The sequence below is a fragment of the Columba livia genome, chromosome Z (genome assembly GCF_036013475.1).
Source record: "Columba livia isolate bColLiv1 breed racing homer chromosome Z, bColLiv1.pat.W.v2, whole genome shotgun sequence".
In the NCBI taxonomy this organism is placed as follows: Eukaryota; Metazoa; Chordata; class Aves; order Columbiformes; family Columbidae; genus Columba; species Columba livia.
This window is the reverse complement of record NC_088642.1, coordinates 67,021,041-67,040,539: the sequence shown is the minus strand read 5'-3', so window position 1 is coordinate 67,040,539 and position 19,499 is coordinate 67,021,041. Positions and strand designations below refer to the sequence as shown.

Sequence of the window (19,499 nt, the reverse complement as noted above, 5' to 3'; positions counted from 1 at the left end):
CTTTATAGCCCAGCTGTTGTTTCAGGGACCGTGGTAGCTAATAATGTTTTTTTCTGGCCTTGACCTACATTTTTAACGAGCTTATTTAGAAAAACAGAAGTTCACACCTTACCACACAGAATTTCACTTGATGGCTTCATAAGAAGTCCATTCTGTGTTCAGGTAGGCAGCCTACACGAGTACTATTCCAGAAATGTGTTCTCCAAACAGATTAATACTTTCAAATTATCTAGAACTATGTCACCCTACCAGTAGTGCAGCCTCTGCTGCTAAGTTGAACCTGATGACTGGGATAATAGTCCATTGCTTTTCCAGAGGACATTAAATTATACTTATATTGAGAGTAAAAGTGGATTTTTAGCCGGCTCATTTCCCAGCTATGTTTACTTTCTGTGTTAAGAAAAGGATGCTCTCTGTCAAAGCTTTGCTCTGCCAGCAAACTTGCTGCTCTCCACTGTGACATTCAGTACCCCACTTAATAATACTTGATAGTCATGAGATTTATTGTAAAATATGTTAGACAAATTATTTCAGGAACACTACCCTCTGTATCAACTAGTCAATTTACTCTGTCAATTGCACTTGCTGAACATTTCAGAATGTTATATGGCACTGGATACCTTTGAAATTTTTATCCAAGACTAGGGGACTGAAGAAATACAAGCTCTGGATATCTCTACACTGCCTTTATTTTCATAAATATTTTCTGATTTTTCAAGGCAGGTAAGTTTCTTGTGATAGGTTAGATTACCTTTTATGTACTCCCATGCACCTGTGCGAAGAAGGGTGTAAAGGCCACCTCATTGAAACATGGACTGTTCATAGTTATCTTGTGTGCAGCTTATGACCCCACAAGGAGGAACGGAGAAGAAAATCAAACACAACTTACAGCCCAGAGTTGTTTCCTTGGATACAACATACTGTGATTTATAAGCTGTATCATTAAAATTATGATCATTTTAGCCTCTTTTCACACCTTTCACATGCTTCTCCAAATTACAAACCTGAGATTATGTGTTTATCTCAATGTGTGGCAGTGACATAAGCAGTCTGGTTAAAAGGACAGCCGTTTGAGACGAGTTCATTTGTTCGCACTGCTAAGTAGAGAGAAGACATTTTTTGAGTTTCTGTCATCTGATTGAACATATAACTTTCCTTCACTCTGCTGGGAGTCCCATGACTACATCAAACAGGAAAATCTGACTTTTGCCTTTCTGAAGAATCAATCTCAAAATTGTTTTGGCTTGTATACCTGTCATCCCTGGAGAGTCTGTACAACATTGTAAAATGATAGTGTATTACACATCCAAAAATGGGACTTAGGGCTGCACATGCATGCCATTGTGAACACCTGCCACCTAATAACAACCAATTGTCTATCAAAAAAAAAAAAAAAGACATGAAAGTATTGAGAAACATTTCAATTTCCTACATCCTCCAAAAATGTAGCAGAGAAATTGGTTTTTTAACTTGATTTGAACTTTGTCCAGGTTTTGAAGAGAGCAGCTCTTTTCCTGCAAGGTCTGAGTTGGGGATCCTGGGAGAGCTCCTTTGCTGTCAAAATGCAACCGGAATTAAATTGCCTCTGTACTAGGGAGGACCTAGCATCAGTACCATTAAGATTCTGGCTAATTGTATAATCATATAGCTCTTAAATGCAGACAGATGTCATACAGAGTCAAGGTGCAAGTTTATATGTACAAGATGAGTGTGTTCAAGCCTTTGATCAGATCACTGGCAGTACTTACTAGCCTTTCTAGTTAATTTTCAATTCTCTTTATTTATGTGTCCAGCTTCTCTATTTGTCCTATGTGAGGCCTAGGCATTCAGAAATTAAGGGTTTTTTTCTTCTGTCATGTTAATTTGAACCTAATAATAATACCTGCCAACTGGCAGGGGTGTGAAACAGTAAGCTGAAATCACGTCCCAGCTTCTCTGCAGTTGAGGAGTTGTGGTCTGGATGCACTATGCCACGGACAGCAAGTACAAAGATACACTGCTTCTGCTTTTATTCTTCCATATCAAGGTACCTATACTTCTTTTTCTTTCTGTCTCCCAGTATCTTCTTCTATTTCCATTTTCACTTTCCCTAACACTATTTTTTCTCTTATTTGCCTGACCTCCCCTGTCGATTCCCTTCTGTTTATTGCACAGTTATGTCTAATATTTATGGCCAGAACTATAAAATGTAGGTTAATAATGCAATAGAATAAAACTGACACTTAGACAAATGGCTACTCTCATTCTATTTTAAATAACAACTAATGACAAAAAAATTCAGTTTTCACATTCTTTCTATAAGAAGGTAAAGCACTAACAAAACATAAAAAATCTGTACACATTTTAAAAAATGTCTAAGGGAGTTGTTTGTCAAAAGGTTTTCCATGTGTTAATTAAGCTTTCAAGATAGTACCAGGACAAAATATCCTTACCTCTTTCATGTATGATTAGCAGATAGGTGATGGGAGCGTATGACGGAGAACTGGGCTTCTTATGGAATGTAAGGGTGGCCTGAGCTCACTTCTTGAGGCACTTTGAATGGTGCAGAAGACTTGAATGGCTGACTTAAATCAGACACTTAATGAAAAGAGGGTGAGCCCATCTTTCTTCCTAAAAGATTATTTAGAAAAAGTGTGCAGATGAGGACCTGGTAAAAGTAAATTTGTTAGGAAGGAAACTGTTGATGAGGTTCAACTAAGAGTCTCTTTTGGTGGTTGTGACTCTGCATGTGGCTACACTGCAAAAGTGTGGATTGTTCTTTGGTATTTCCTTTAAAAAGTGACAGTGCATTTAGTCTGAAGAGAAATCGAATTTCTGCAAGAACAGCTGCTGCAGCTAGTAAGTTCTTGACATGTTTCCTGCTTGCCATGTGTGCTCTGTCACTTCCGCCATCTGATGGAGAAAATATGGGAATGATGCTGGTTTTAACTGTTCTATCTATAATTATATGACCTTTGTATTCTCTGAACACTCACTTCTTGAAAACTTGGCTACTGATGTAAAACTGTTTAGAAAGAACAGTTGCAAGCATTATTCTCTTTCTTCAGTTGTGCAGCTTAAGACTTAATAGCTATCATCAAATTAAAAATAATTTCACCCAAACTAAAGTCCATAGCACTGTTTGCATACTTTCTTGGAGCTTTCTGGATGTTTAATCCATATGTGTATATTCTGCCTCATGTTTGTGTATATAATCTTAACCTAATTGTAAAAAGAGTATCTTCTTAAGGGATGCACATCCCTTCTTGTGTGAAATTCCCTTGACCTTTCCTCTTAATTCCAGTGATCAGAACTCTTGGGAATTAATGAAGTAATGGGTTTACTAGTGAGATATAATTTCTTTCTGGTGCAATAGATCAAATCCGTTCCTAAATAAATAATAGCTTTTGATTACTACGTGAGTGGAGACTAGTTGTACTTAGATTCTGATTATCCCTGTAAATATGCTGTATGACAAACTCCTAGTCCTTTGATCAGTTTAAAGGATCAATTTATTACTCACAATACTTAAATCCTCCAGGGTGATGCCACTAAGAAACATACTGGTACATGGTGCTCTGACTCTCTAACATGCCATTCTTGCCTGAATGAACAAAAAGTTCTACTGCTGACTGTTTGTGTAAAGACAGCAGGTACCTTCAGTTCTAAACATCAAATAATAACAATTTTGGTCCACCATGTTTCTCAAATTGTAACAAATGGAAACTTACTGAGTGCTTAAATTGCCACCTTGTAAATTTAGCCTTCAAATGCTTATTTGGTGAGTAACACATCTCATAGAAGAGGAATGGGGAATGGAAGAAAATGCATTTATAGATTATAGCAATCAGTGCCATTATTTTTGTATTCAAGACTTCCAGCTGTGACAAATTCTGTAATAAGGCTATATGTTGGGTTTCACATTTGAGTCCCTGGTTTGTCTTAAAGATACAAAAAAACTTGTGCGGGGTGCTCAGCTACTAACAACAAAAAAAATCTAGATCAAATTGGTCATAGCTTATATTTGCTACATTTACATTATGCTTTTGGTAGCTTTAGAGAACTCCATTTGCTTTTGGGTTTGATCCTACCAAATAATTGAAGATTTTGCTATCAATTTCAACAGCAGCAGGACCAAATCTTTAGTGGCCTGAAAAGTCCACCAGGAGAATAATAAGCTTTTCAGTCTTCCAATTTTTTTTTGTTTTTTTAATTAAGTTCTTTCCACTCTGCAACAAATACTGTGGCACATAACATTGCTCCAGTCACACTCCCCTACACATTTGCTGAAAAACTTGGAAGACCCTGATTTTGTTTAGCCAGAAATCTCCAAGAATTTGTCAGTGTGCCAAATGTGAACTGTCACCAAAAACATTCTATTCAGCAAGTAAATTGCTGACTCAAAACATGCCAGATTGCATTGTGGGTATGATAAAATAATGTTTTTATTTAACACGGTGATGCAATTAAAAACACAGTTAAGAAGGGGAGTTCACAAATGATAATAGCAATTTCACAATCACTGTAAAAGTGAAATAACTAATAAAAAAGTGAAAGATACAATCCAAAGTATTTAAGCTATTTCTTACTTCTGCAATTGCTTTCGAAACACAAAATGCTCATAAATAAAATTCTATGACAATGCTCTGGTTCCAGGTATTTTTTTTACCTTCAGTTGAGTGTACAGTAAGGTTTTATTGACTTCCTGTTCTAAATGACTATCATAAAAATATTTAAAGGATGATCATATTAATCAAATTAACTTCCTAAGAATGTTTTTGGGGGTATAAAAACAGGTTAAATATTTACTACCTAGATTCTCAGTGAGGAGAACTGCAGTACTTCATTATAAGAAATACAGTTTATGTAATTTATTTGTGACCTTCTCATTTGCCACAGGAATCCATATCATCTTCTTCACTGCCAGGCAGGATGCTGCCTTAGGAACAAGGGCAGTCCTATCTTAAGAAACATAAACTGGAATGATACTTTGGAACAGTCTTTATATTAAAACAAACTGATGCTCTGAAGTACACTGTAGTAAATTTGTAAATGACAAACAAGACTAAATTCCTGTTGCCTTTGTCATACACAGAACTGAGAGTAAAATATCTCATCCCTTCCCTGAAAAGATCAGACTCAGTATTAAATGACTAGTAACATAAGGGTAAGTACATGTGGGATTTCAGTCTATAGGAACCCTGACCTAAAAGAAGTAAATTGACTTACAGCTTCAGAAAAAAAAAAAAAAAACACCAACACCAAACCCTGTTTTTCATTACCTGGCAAGTGTGTTTCAGCCATTAGACTGATTTTCATTTATAGACTTATAGACTGGATTTCAAATAATCAGTTTTCCTATGGATTTCACATGGGGGACTTGGCTATACAATTTATTAGATCCTCACAATAGGAAAACATCTACTGTTAAATATGTCAACTACTCTGTCTAATGTATTTAATTATTTAAAGATCGGGGAAGTCAAAATTCCTCTGCAGCTCTGGGAACATAATCAACAATGCTGAAGAACCTAGCATAATGTTAAGTACATCACCAAAGGTTAAATGTTCAGTTTGGATTCACTGTCCCATTTGAATGAATATCAAAGAAGAGCAAGATGATGATTTGTAACCTCCCCACCATCCAGAAAAAAAAAAGGGAAAAAAAACTTTAAAAAATAGAGGTCTTCGTATATGGATAATACTACAGATACTACTACAGATTTAGCAACCCTGTGTACAGAAAGCTGCAAACTTTTGAACTTCAGGTCATGATGTTTCAAGTAATGAACAACTGCAGGTTCTTTTTTGCCTTTGGGAAGAACAGGTGTGCTGCATCATTGCAACTTGATTTTGCAGCTATCCAGGCAAGGAAGTTCTCTGCCATCATGAATTCCAGCTTTCATACACTGTCTGGCATTTAGCAGCAGGAATTTTAAGACAAATATTGTACGTCTTTTTGTAAGTGGAAGCTGGCAAACTCTTTTTGATAGTAGAAGTAACAAGCACTGTGGCTTCTGATTATTAATATCGCTTTAAGTGAGAAAGTGAAATACTGACAGGAAGCATTTCTAAGTGCAACAATCAAAGAAGGGAGTCACCATGAAAAAGTCCCTGGCTGTTGATCACTGCTCCACCCAGAAAGCCAACACGGTTTATGAGGTTTAAGTAAAATAAATAAACATGCACACCTTGAACCTACTAGAGAACAGAATATGTGTGTTTCACAGAAGAATAGGCAAAAGTTGCAGGAATACACGGGACCTAGCTTTGAGAGACTCTTTTTCCACAAATCAAAACAAAATCTGAAATATGTGGCAACTATTTACAGTTTAAAGTAGTATTCAAGGAAAAACAGAGGAGCACGTAGCAATAAACTGAAAAATAATGAACATTAAGGATAGAAAAAAGAATGAAAATTGAAATAATTGCAAAAATAAATTGAAATACTGATGATTTATATTAAAAATACAGTGATGTCACTTTTTCAAGATTTTATGTACATCTTTTGAAGTATTTCTACTGATAATTAATTCTTCAGTACACTGTATGTGGGAGTGGGAGCCTGGTTTTGTTTCAAAGGCTTGTCTTCCATTTGCAACAACTATGAAGATGAATCTATTTTCTGTTTCATAAAAGCAGCTGCAATTCAAGAGAGAAATTTCAAGAGACTATAGGCACATATGATGAGAAGCTCAACATTATTTCAGCCTCACAGAACACTGGTAACATATTCAGCGTAGTTTATCCAAGCAAGTGATATAGCTATGAGAGCTGAATTTAATTGCACTACTCCCCCTGCTTGCCCACTATAGGAATCTGACTTCACCCCACTGGAAAAATAATACCTGTGGAACTACTCACGTACAAAAGCTCTTGCAAATTCAGGCTTTACCGATGTAGTAGCAGCTCAGTAGCAAAGTTCGGATTGACCTGTATTGTGCAAAATTACTATAATTAATAATATTGGCTATTTGATCATAATGACAATCATATTCACCCTGGACAACAATAACTAATGCCTGACATATTCCTGCAAGTCCCATGCATAGGCTTCGAGCCTATGACTCTGTGAGAAGCCCAAAGGAATTTAGAGGGGCTATATGTAAACAGACAGGAAACAAACCATACTGAGGAGCACTGAAGGTCATCATGTGTTAGTATGAAGAAGAAAATGGCCCTTTCATTACTAAAAGAACTCAGTGACAGTCATTTTGTTAGGAAATAATTTCTGGAGCAAAATAATGTTGTCTTGAGGTATGTATGGACACCTCAATTCTCATTTGGCTGAGCCTATACATGTCCTTAGAGAAAATACTGAGTAGAAAGGTGAAAACCTTACCAAAAAGACATTCAGTTCTGTTATTCTAGTTCTGTGTAGCTTAAGAAAGTCAGATACCTCAAAAATACATACAGCTGAAAGAAACAAGTTTTCTGTTCCTTACGGGTTCTTTTTAAAAGTGATTTGTATCCTACTGCCCTGGTGGCTCTTTCTCTTGATGGTATCATTCACATCGAATGAAGACAGCTTTTTTTTTTTTTTAATGTGTAAAGAAGAACTGAAATGAAGAGTGGAAAACATGAGTACTAACAAAAATGTGATCCTATCGTATTTTTCCTCTCCCATTTCTGCATTAAATGGAGCAGATACTGGTCCATGATAGCCAGGTGTTTTCGGGTAAAGCGCATCTGCCTTTTACAGGCACGCACTCCTATTCCTTATCAAATTTTCCCTCTTCAAATTCATCTTCACTCAGGCTACAAACAGGTGAGTTGCAGTCATGAGTAGTAATACATATCCACGAAGGGAAAAAAAGATTGGAACCTTTCTCCACATCCAAATACAATCAAAAAACAGCTACTTGTTTTTTTCTCCAGTTGTTCCTAAATAATGTGTGTATACCAATATAAAGTCATAACATAGAGAAGCTCAGCAGAAATGTTGAGTCAGAAATGACACCTTCATTTACAGCAAAACTAGTGGATTAAAGAAAAAAATTCTTCTAACATAAGACTATATAGCGGTGTTTTCAGGAGGTATCCTAGTCACAAGTATGATAAACACTAGCAATTATGTCATATGTGCGAACTCAAGAACATAGAGTCAGGAATTTATCTATGGCTCTTTGTTGACCTTTGCACAGGAACACCTTTTCTTCAGCACAGTGTCTCAGTACTTTCAACAGTCTTCTGTTTAGACATAAAGATCTGAATGCAGGTTGCTCACTGAGGCACAGAACATTTGCAAAAACTTTAAAAGCATCGTGATAGATCTGTTGCTTCTCTGTTTTTAAAGGCTTCCAAGATAAACATTTCCACTGCACAAGAAGATTCAAACACCGCAAAAGAAATTCTCCTGGATATGTTGCATTCTGACGGTGACAGAGGACAAGCAATTCTGAACATCTTACAAGCTTCTGTTTCATGTACATCTGCTTTTGTTTGTTCCCTGTTATGCTTATTATTTTGTTCTTTCTTTTGTAACTGTAAACAATTACTAAAACTCTTTTTTAGCATTTTCCACTAATAAAAAATTCACAGTAGTACTTGCTTACTCATGTCAGACTTAGAAGCAGCAGCTTGTTCTCTACAGAACATTTGCTGGATTATTCGAACAGCCTAATGCAGCATCTCATGCAGCGTTAGAAAGTCACAGCCTCCCCGATTATCACTGTTTAGAGATGGTGCTGAAAGACACTGCTTTTGGATCCCAGGCTGTGTAAGTATGCTAGTATCACCTTTTTTTCTGGGCTAATTAAGTTGATAATGCAACCACATTGTACCTGGTACCAGAGTTCCCTTCAGTATATTTGCATAGCACTGCACTGTGTCCTATAGACAGCCCACAGGAGCTAGCCTTAGCACAAGGATAGTATTTACCAGCCTTTGCTTTTCCATACTATGTTGTGATACTATAAGAAAGATAAATACTCTGGAACTCTGTTCTTGCACAGTTACAAAGGAATGTGTCTGGAAAAAAACATGTGGGCTTGGTTTCTACATCCAGAAGAGGAGGCTTCTCAGGGTTTAGAGTTCCTGTTCAGCTAGGGAATAAACCCATGTTTTCTTAACCTGTTACTTAAGAAGAGATTTCTGCAAAGAGTGCACTGTAACTCCCATGTAACTTTCTGTACATGCAAAAGGCAGATGCAATATCTTGTTTTGCAATACTAAGACATCATACTGATAAATGAGCAACGCGCTTCTGAATACTCTTATAAACTGAATTTTCTCATCCCCAGTGATGTATGTGAGCACAGCACCTCAAAAGCAGGATATTATCAGTAAAATGACACTGAAACCCATTGGAAATGCACTGCACCTCATGGTTGAATTCCATGACATGGATCCTGAGTTCATTTTTCTCTAAAGATGAGATACTCTTTAAAAGGAAAAACTTATACCAGCTCAGAAAGACTTAAGAACAAATGGTTCTTTATCAGAGAGGGTAGAATCCCAAGCATGGGAGAAGGTCTCTCTCTGCACAGAAGACATTGCACTGGCATTAGATTTCCCTGAAAGATGATCTTGCTCTGCTGGACAATGAACTGGGAGTTTTATACTCATTTGTCAGAGAAACCTGAGGCATGCACTCAGACCAGAGTGTGCTTTGATTCAGTACACCAAAGAGAAGGTATAAGTTTGAGAAGGAGAAAGACACTAAAGCCAGCAGAAGTGTGCAGGATGCATGCTACAGTCTAGTAGCTGCATTCTTATTTGTTTGTATGGAATTTTCATTTTGCAATTTGCTTCAGATATGATGCAGGACTCATACTTCAACAACAGAGCTTACTGTAAATTAATGAGTGTATCATTAGTAAACGTGTAGATTCTTTATAAATGCAATCTCACTTAAAACCTGATGTTTCTTTAAAAGGGTGAGTTCAAATCATCCTTTTAATCTAAAATGACATTTCTACTATCATTTCAATGTTATTTTAAACACATGAAACTAGAAGACTAGTCAATAAAAACATTCAGACAACACTCATTCTAACATTTTACTAATTTCTTGCCCTCTGAAGATTTTCACCAGTTTGTATGTATATTCTCTAAGCAGTAATATCAACACGAAATAAAACACGAAAATAAAGCAGTAATAAAACACGAAAATAAAATGCTGTTTTAGAATTTCACTGTGACTGTTATTCCTAGATTAGATTGCTTTAGATACATGCCTGAACTGGGGAACAGAACCAATGTCATCTAGTTTTTAACAGCTGGGAGACCTTGACACTGCTGAGTTTTCAACTGAATATGTGGCAAAAGTTAATTGAATTAACTGCCAGAAATTTGCATGCTTTCTGTTTGGCAGTGCTGACATTTTAACTCACCCAGATGCTTTTCCCTCTTCCACTTTTAGAAAAGTTTTTACAATCTCTTTTCTCTTACATGCCATTTCCTGGCTTAGGTTATGTAATAGTCTTCAGAAAAGAAAAAAACAGGAAATAATGGCAACACTCAGACTGGAAGTCCTGTCTAGGTGTTGTCAGCATCACATACACATGCTCTGCAGCCTCATAGTTACAAAAACAACCAAAGAAATCCAGCTTATCCCAGAATGATTCACTAACTAGGACAAATGCAAGGATATATGGGTGGCTAAGAGAACATAGTCGTGGATAAGAAATTCAGAAACACTGAATTCATTTGTAAACTTGGCTGGACTGCAGAAAGTGGTTCAGGGAGGTGGCAGTTCTTCCTATTTCATTGAATCCAGAAAAGTGCACCTGTTCCATTCAGAATAATAATATAAATGGTACAAAGACTGCAGTTTTGTTCTAAGAAAGGCACCAAGATGACTGATTTGCCACCTTGTAAACAAATGTTGTCTGAATTACCACGGCCTATGTGAGCACCTGTATGAAGAGCTCTCTGCTTTTTAGATCATAGCTTAGTGACTAGTCCCGCTCAGTTATCTCAGAAGCATCTATGTGGAGCAGCAAAAAAAAAATAAAGGAGATAAGCAATCAGTGCTTTGATACAAAAGACTTACACTGTTCTGAAAGCAGTCATCAGAAATCCCTACTGAAAAATGTCTGCTTTCTTAAAAGCACTCAGGCCTTCTCTCCTACCCTTGTTTTCAGCAAACAAAATGCAGGAAAATTCAGGCTCAGTGTTGACATGCTGATAAGCCATATCTAACATCTCCTTGACAATATGTAAGAATATAAGAAATTTATTATATCTGCAATTACTGCACAGAAAAGAGGAACTGCCCTTGAATATTCAGACAAATATGAGACCAATAAGTTTTAATTTCCTGTGAAGTGCATCCTTAATAAACATGCTTAATATTATTTTAATATATATCCTTTTAAATTATTTTCATAAGCTGATCAAATCAGTAGAACTGGAAAACTGGGGGGTTTTGTTTGTTTTTTGTTTTTAATATAACCTTGCATACTTTTCAAAGACATGATAGAAGAGGAACATGGGAGAGGGAAGAAAATTGCTTATTTTAATTAAGAGAAGAAATAGAACTCTTTGTAGTTATACGCATTTCTAGAAAAAAAAAACCTCTCCAAATTAACATATCACAGAAGTGACAGTCTTGAAGCTGCACATTGAGTTTTAATTCCTGCATAAATCATGATCTAGAGGAAGGCTTTTGATGCAGAGGGCTTTGTTACTGACTGTTACTCAGAAGGCTATAAGTTGCTGCTTATTTTCCTTCAAAAATTTGTCCATGGTTACTTGTTATATAAAACCAAAGGAACATATAAATGAAATCACTTATGTGGGTCTAAAATATTATCTGTGCATGATGGTGGACTCTGTATGCTGAACTTATTCAGTAGCTAAGATCAGCACTGACTCATGGATTTCAAGACATAAAAAATTACTTTGACATTCTCATCTCATTCCTCTGTTAGAGACAACTGGAACTCAACATAAGTATCCTGCAGCGACTGCATACTCTAAACTGCCATACTTATGCAAATGATTTGACAATGTGAAGTTGCAATAAAAATGTTAAATGTCCTGAATTGGCCTAATGATCCAGCTGCAACTACTGATGGCTGCAGCAAAATTCATCCTGGACTTGTGCATGGCTGACTCTCAGTAGCATGAACTTGTTCTGGCTCAGGTATGGTACACAATTACACTTCTCCCCACACAGTCAGGTGTAGTCAGGAATGCAAACTGTTGAGGGAGAAAAGGTAAAAAACTCATCAGCATAAAGCTAATTCATAAAAATTGTCTGAAGGAGTCTGAACCAGCGAAGTTAATTTATACTAGACCATCACTCTGTCACAGCGCTTTTGATCTGGAACTCTGAGTCTTAATATTGACCTCAGTATACTGTCAATACATGTCAACACTTGTCAATACAGCATTCTCCTGGAGAAACTGGCTGCTCATGGCTTGGATGGGTGTACTCTTTGCTAGATAAAAAAACTAGCTGGATAGCCAGGCCCAAAAAGTTGTAGTGAACAGAATCAAATCCAGTTGTGTCCGGTCACGAGTGCTGTTCCCCAGGGCTCCATATTGGGGCCAGTTCTGTTTAATCTCTTTATCAGTGACCAGGACAAGGCGATGAAGTGCACCTTCAGTAAGTTTGCAGATGACTCCAAGTTAGGTGGGAGTGTTGATCTGCTGGAGGGTAGGAAGGCCGTACAGAGGGACTCGCTGGATTGATAGGTTGAGGCCAGTTGTATGAGGTTCAACAAGGCCAAGTGCTGGGTCCTGCACTTGGGACAAAACAACCCCAGGCAGCACTACAGGCTCAGGTGAGAGTGCCTGGAAAGTTGCCTGACAGTGTTGACTGACAGCCAGCTGAACATGAGCCAGCAGTGTGCCCAGGTGGCCAAAAAGGCCACCAGCATCCTGGCTTGTGTCACAAACAGTGTGGTCAGCAGAACTAGGGAAGTGATTGTCACCCTGCACTCATCACTGGTGAGGCTGCATCTCAAGTGCCATGTTCCGTTTTGGGCTTTTCTACAAGAAGGTGCTGAAGGGTGCACATTGAGGTGCTGAAGCATGGTCAAAGAAGAGCAACGAAGCTGGTGAGGGGCCTGGAGCACAAGTCTGATGAGAAGTGGCTGAGGGAATTGGGGCTGCTCAGCCTGAAGAAAAGGAGGCTGAGGGGAGACCTTATTGCTGTCTACAGCTACTTGAAAGGAGGTTGTAGCATGAAGGGTGTTGGTCTCTTCTCCCATGTAGCAAGTGATAGGAGAAGAGGAAATGGCCTCAAATTGCACCAGGGGAGGTTCAGATTGAATATTATGAAAAATTTATTCAGAGAAAGGGTTGTCAGTCATTGGAACAGGCTGCCCAGGGAAGCAGTTGAGTGACTACCCCTGGAGGTGTTTAAAAGACTCATAAATGTGATATTGAGGGACATGGTTTAGGGGTGGACTTGGCAGTGTTACGTTTACAGTTGGACTCAATGATCCCACTGGTCTTTTCCAACCTAAATGATTTCCAACCTATGTTTTCAATCACCCATCTATAAAACTAAATAAGTTGAGAGGGTATTTCTCTCATCTCAGATATTTTGTAGAAGAAATACATAGTTTGTGAGATGCTTTAGTATTTTGAAGCAGTGAGCATAAATGTCCTCTACACAAACATCATCAGTCCCATCGAAGAGTGAATTTGTCGGACTAGCAGTTACAATTGCAGATTTCCTGTAGTTACCTTGCTAGACTGTATGATGCGAACAGCTTAAAGAGTGAGCTTGGAATTCAGTGGGGCAATCTACCAAAATGACAATTGCAAAATTTAGACTGTAAGGAGCTCTCTACTACCACAGCTAGACACAACTCTTATCGGGCTGGTTTTAATATGTCTGTGCAGGATGCAGCTGTTGGACCCCAGGGCACTCACACTACCACTCTGGCAGTGTGAGGAGAAGAAAATCATCATTGAGATTCATAACATGTTATTTACTGACAGTTTTATTATATCATAAAGCACTGTTACTGAGTGCACTGAGTGGAAAAAAACTTCAAGGTACCTGTTTGTTTCAGCACGAAGAAGGAAGAAACTCTCCTACTCTAGATGCTTTTTTTCAAGGAAGAAGCAGCAGAGGTTCTGTCTGCTTTTCTTTTTGGGCCTGGGATTTGGTGAGGCCTGTTTGCCACATATAACCAGTGTCACTGCTGTCTGCAATTCTTAAAACTTTCTTTGCAAGAGTTCTGCAAGACAGTTCAGTCTTGCTGGTTGAGGAGAAACATAGTGTGAAACATCCACCTTAAAGATCTGAAAGGAAATTTTGAGAAGCCATGACTGTATTAGCTTATTCTCCATCATCTTGCAAATATACATACCACCATGAGCTAATTAACGCTCCAGATTTTCAATACATTAAGAAAGCATCATCCACTCTAAAGATTTAAAACTGAGCTAGATGGCACATCTTGCTGTGGTGTATATGAGCCACTGTGGTACTGGTGGGAAGGGCAGAAATTGAAGGTTGAGGGGATAAAACCAGAAGCTAGTTTCCCAGAGATCTCTCTTGCAACTCTGACCTGGGGAAGCTATCATCACTTAAGAGATATGACTACTGAACATGTTTATGAGTAAATACGTGATGTAGTTGCTCTGCTATCACTTGTTATAAATACTATGGCAGATGAAAGCCAGAGTGAGGTAAGGACCTTAAACACAATGGAACAAAGTAGAAGTAGCATGCTGAAATGCTATGCGATTCATCTTCTTTAACACGTGCACACATACAGTAGCTCCTTCTGCATTTGGAATTCAATGTAGATGAATCAGCATGTCCAGTATCAGTAATCACAGCTTTAAATGCACAGCTATTATGCATTCATCTTGTGTAGCTTGGGATCAGTCTATTCTACCAGGAATAAAGAAGTCCTAAGCAGATGCTAAGGGTTTGTAACCGTTCTTGAGTGGTAAGCAGGCACAGCCACATGCGCAGCCTTGGGTCATGCAGCAGGAGTGCAGCCTCAGCACTGCTCCCTGGGAAGAGACCAGGCCCCTGTAGAAGAGACGTTCACCTCAACACAGCAGTGTTGTGAATGAGGTCCTCCCAGCCCCCCACCTTCTTCAGCAGGAAACCTTTACACATTGGTTGTCCCATTTTCCCTTCCACGTTCATTCATTTGCACTAATTTATAGCCTTCCTCACTGTCCAGTTATGTGGGCCTCAGGAAGGTTTTGATGAGGACAGCCCTTCAGGACCCCTCACAGCTCTTGTCTCCTGTGGACCCTGAACCCACAACCACCAGCTGCTCACCCACCCTGGGCCCCCACGGTGCCCCAAACACCCCCCTGTGCCCCGAGTGCCTGCAAACAGAATCACATAATCACGTAATGGTTGGGGTTGGGGTTGGAAGTGAACTCTGGAGATCATCTAGTCCAACCCACCTGCTAAAGCAGGTTCACCAGAGCAGATCACACAGGAATGTGTCCAGGTGGGTTTTGAATGTCTCCAGGGAAGGAGACTCCACAATCTCTCTGGGCAGCCTGTTCCAGTGCTCTGTCACCCTCAAGGTGGAAATGTTTCTCCTCATATTCAGACGGAACCTCCTGTGTTTCAGTCTGTGCCTGTTGCCCCTCATCCTATTGGTGGGCACCACGGAAAAGGATCTGGTCCCATCTCTTGACATCTTGAGATATTTATAAATATTGATGAGATCCCCTCTCAGCTTCTCTTCTCCAGGCTGAACAGACCCAGCTCGATCTCAGTCTCTCCTCATAAGAAAGGCGCTCCAGACTTTGCAGCCCGCCGCTGGACTCCTTCCAGCAGATGCGGGGCACAAGGCGGCAAACAGGAGAGGCAGCAAGGGCCAGGGGGACGGAGCTCGCGGGCGGTGAGGTGAACCGCGCTGGGGGAGCACCGGGACACTCGCTCCTCCTCGGCCCCGGGGCGGGAGAGCGGGAGGAGCCGGCCCGGCCCGGGGCGGGGCCTGGTCTGCCGCGCCGCCTCACGCCGCCCCGCCTCAGGCCGCCACACACCGGCGCTGGAGGTGAGGGAGCTGCCGTGCTGCAGCCCGGGCGGGTCGGGGGCGGTGGGGGCTGCAGCCCAGGGCTCCGCTTCGGTGTCGGGTGGCTCGGCGGTGCGCTGGAGGCGGGAGGAAGGCCTCCCGTGGCGGGGACGGCTCTCTGGAGGCCCTTGCAGCTGGCGGCGGGCACATCCGTGCGTACGGTGCCTGTTTTTTCTCACCTTGTTTTCCTCCCAGTGGGGTGGGCGGTCTCGCCGCGTGGGGGTTCGGCGTGTGCCGTCGGGTTTTCCTCCGGTTTCGTTTTTGTGGCTGTTCGGTTCTCGCCGCGGCGTGGGGAGCTCTGCGGGGGCGGCGGGCCGGGCGCGGCGGGCAGGGGTCGCCCCGGGCTGGGCTGGGGCAGGGGCAGGCGCTGAGCCGGGCCGGGCGCGGCTGGTCCCCGTCTCAGCTGGACAGCCCCGTCTGCACCCGAGGCCGTGCCGCCCCGCTGCCGAAGGGCTGATAGAAAACGCTTCTCCTTTCTGGGCTGTTAGTGTTTGTTTGGGGGCGGTTTTTTTTTTTTTTTTTTTGTGAACTTCCACGGACTTTTAAGTCTCTTAATCGTGGGGTTGTAGCTTTATAAGTAAAAAACCAAAACCAACCCAAACCCAAGAGCGTGTGAGGGAACTGCGAGGGGTACGTCCCTGCGAGCACAGTCTGTTCCAGGCTCGGTGGAGCTGCCCGGCGGGCGCAGCCCGTGCGGGGTCCGCGCTGACCCGGGGGCCGGGCCGGGCGCTTCTGTCCGAGGTGCGGGGTTTGCTGAATAGCAGGAAGCTCTTTGCATAGTAAAACTTACCTCTCAGTACCATAAAACGGCTCTCCTGAAGTAAGAATGTTTCAAAGCACTTCTTTGGCTATCAGAGGTTGTTTTATTTTTTTTCCCCTCCTTTTTTTATACTGCTTCTTAAAAATGGAGTTATGGTGTGTGCTGTTGCTTTAGGAAAACTTTGTGCGGATGTTATGTTAGGTCTCCCAAAGGAAATGTAAGTATACTTGTTTCATGTTGATTCTAAAAGGATATTGCTTAAGGTGAAGAAACGGTGGGTTTTTTCCTTCTCTTTTGTTAGATAATTATGTTTTTATGTAAATGTTACGAGCAAACATTTGCATATTGTGATGAGGAGGAGGTCTTGGATAGAAGTTAAAACCACAGAAACTCTTCTTAAAATGAATCTAACATAAGGAGCAAGGGGCATTGGCAGTTCAGGAGTTAGTGAATATATAGTGTAGCACTTACTGTGTCTTCTGTGTCTCAACATAAATTTATAGGATATTTATCCCATGGTTTATTATGGTAGAGGTGCTTTTGTAATAAAACTCATTAAATGGTCTTTCAAAATTCTTTGATCTTCAGAGAATACGTAGTCTGATGAACGCCTGGTGTAGTTGTTGCTCTGACTCTTCCAGAACCTAAAGAACAGAAATAATTCTGAATTTGTCACATGTCTTCCTCCAACTGGATACTTTTTCCTATCCTTAATGTACTTTTTTGCTTTATAGCAATCTCATAATTGATTCATGAAACCCAAAATTGAAGACAGATCACAGAAGGGTTAGGGTTGGAAGGTCTGAAGACAAATATTTAAATGTATTTCGTTTTTAAAGATCAGTTTCTGGTAATTAACATGTCAAGCTAAAAATAAAATGCAATTGTAAATATGTTTTTCTTCACTCCTTTTATTTTACTGTATTTAATCTCTTTCATAGATTCTCTCCCTCCCCCAGTTAGATAAAGCCAGGACTGGAAGATAATTTTCGAAGTTTAGGAATTGATCCTTAAACCATTAAAAATGGCAGGAGGTTTCTTTCACTGAGTTCGGTTGGTGCTAGCTTAGAGCTGTTTATAACCTTTACTTATGTATTTAGGTCTTCTTGATATCAGGAGAATTGAAACACATGCCTGAAAATAACCATATGCTTGCGTGGTTTGCTGTAATAGTGTGTGTTTGTGGGATGGCGTTGGGTTTTTTTCAGTTTTGTTTCTTATCTAGCCTGTAGGTAGGCGAGGGATTTCTCTTTTTCTTACTTTTGACAACAGTGGAATGGGCTAGGAACTGTAAAAAAATATTTTCTTTGTGGCTTGCGTAATGTGGTACATGTAGCATTGAAAATGTACTTACTGGTTCCTGCAGCTCCGTGTGTACGGTGTCCACTCTGTGTGTTTGTGGTCTGTGTAACCAAGACACAGTAAGTGTGCTGGCGTTCTTGGCTGCTTTAGGGTAGAAGCTGGCAACAGCCTTTTGTTAGGACCTGGGCAGCTGTTTGTAAGGTGCCGTTCCCCCTTCTCCCCTCAGCTCCCATTTAGTTTTAAGAAGAGATAAGAGCTGGCACGGCTTCTGTGCAGTTTCCAGCACCCTGCAGGGTACAGTGCTAACAGCTGCTGAGAGCCTGCCTAAGCGTTAGTCTTACACAATGATTGCAGATTGTATACTTGATGGTATTGCAGTGTGGTTACTTTGGTTACTGCTGGTAATTATATGGTGCTATACTTGAAATTTATATATTGTGGAAGCTAAAAAGCAAACTTCACTAGTCAGGTGAAATATAATGTGCACTTAGAAGCATATAGATGAGCAGTTTGGTATATATTGTAGTGTTCAAAACCCCATATTGCTTAGAACTGAATAGCAAACTCTGCACAAGTTAAATGCTATGAAATGCTTTTCGAAATTGAGGCTTGCTGACAGTGCTAGGCAGGACTGGGAAGAGGGTCTTCACGCTTTTTCTACCATCCAGTGTTAGGAACAGCTTCGACAATTTTTCATCCTCTAGGTATAATTTGTGTTTGAATCCATTTTGTACCGCACCTGCTTGTTGTGGGCCAACACCACTGATATTCTGAACTCTATTTTCCCTAAATAGATCAAGTGTTTCATTTGTCATCGTAGATTCCTGCTGTGATTATGAAGTCGCACATCTTATTCTTCATATTTATACAGTCCAGAAAGAGCTTTTTCTCCTCCCACATGAGAAAGAAACTTCAAGTCCTTCCTCAGAGAGCTGGAAATCCCATATTTTATCTTTCCACTTTATTCTCCAGCTGTGAAGTAGAAAACCCTATCAGGCTGTTGCAAGGTACAATCATTACCATTTTACTGTTATTTCCTCCTTGCATCATAGTAAAAAAAGTAAGTTACTTGTAAAATTGTGTGGTACTGTGTAGGGGCATAGTTGTAGGATGCATCAGTCACAGGAAAAGCCTATCTTGGTGCCCTTTGACTAGAGCTAGTTTATGATCAGAATTATGTTAAGTGTAATGGACACAAATACAAAGATGATTTGATTATACCAATACTTAAAAAAACGAATACCATTCAATAGTAGAAATAACTGCTGTAATTTACAAATGCAGCTATTACATCTTGTTCACAATTCCAGAAACATAGCTGTGCCTGCTGAACTGAAGGAAACGGCTAGCATTTAAGCTTGTAGCTTGATGTGCTACAGTTTAATGGGATGTTGCCTTCAACACCAAAGCTGACTTCAGGATACTACAACTGTTATTACAGTTTGCAACTTTTTGGACTGGTGGCAAACTGTTGGTGAGGGTTTGTGATAATATCGGAT

The 19,499-nt window shown here is 40.1% G+C and overlaps 1 protein-coding gene across 5 annotated transcripts in view; it reads left to right on the top strand.

Annotated features, from left to right (window-relative positions):
• The first annotated feature begins 15,847 nt into the window (after window positions 1–15,847).
• The window catches only part of PIP5K1B (phosphatidylinositol-4-phosphate 5-kinase type 1 beta), a 114,681-nt gene continuing 111,029 nt past the window's right edge, over window positions 15,848–19,499 (top strand). The window contains exon 1 of one of the 5 annotated variants that reach the window (XM_065046233.1): window positions 15,848–15,920. The gene's annotated coding sequence lies outside the window, so the exon portion shown is untranslated. The other 4 variants (XM_065046232.1, XM_065046238.1, XM_065046235.1 and 1 more) reach the window with 4 other exon arrangements.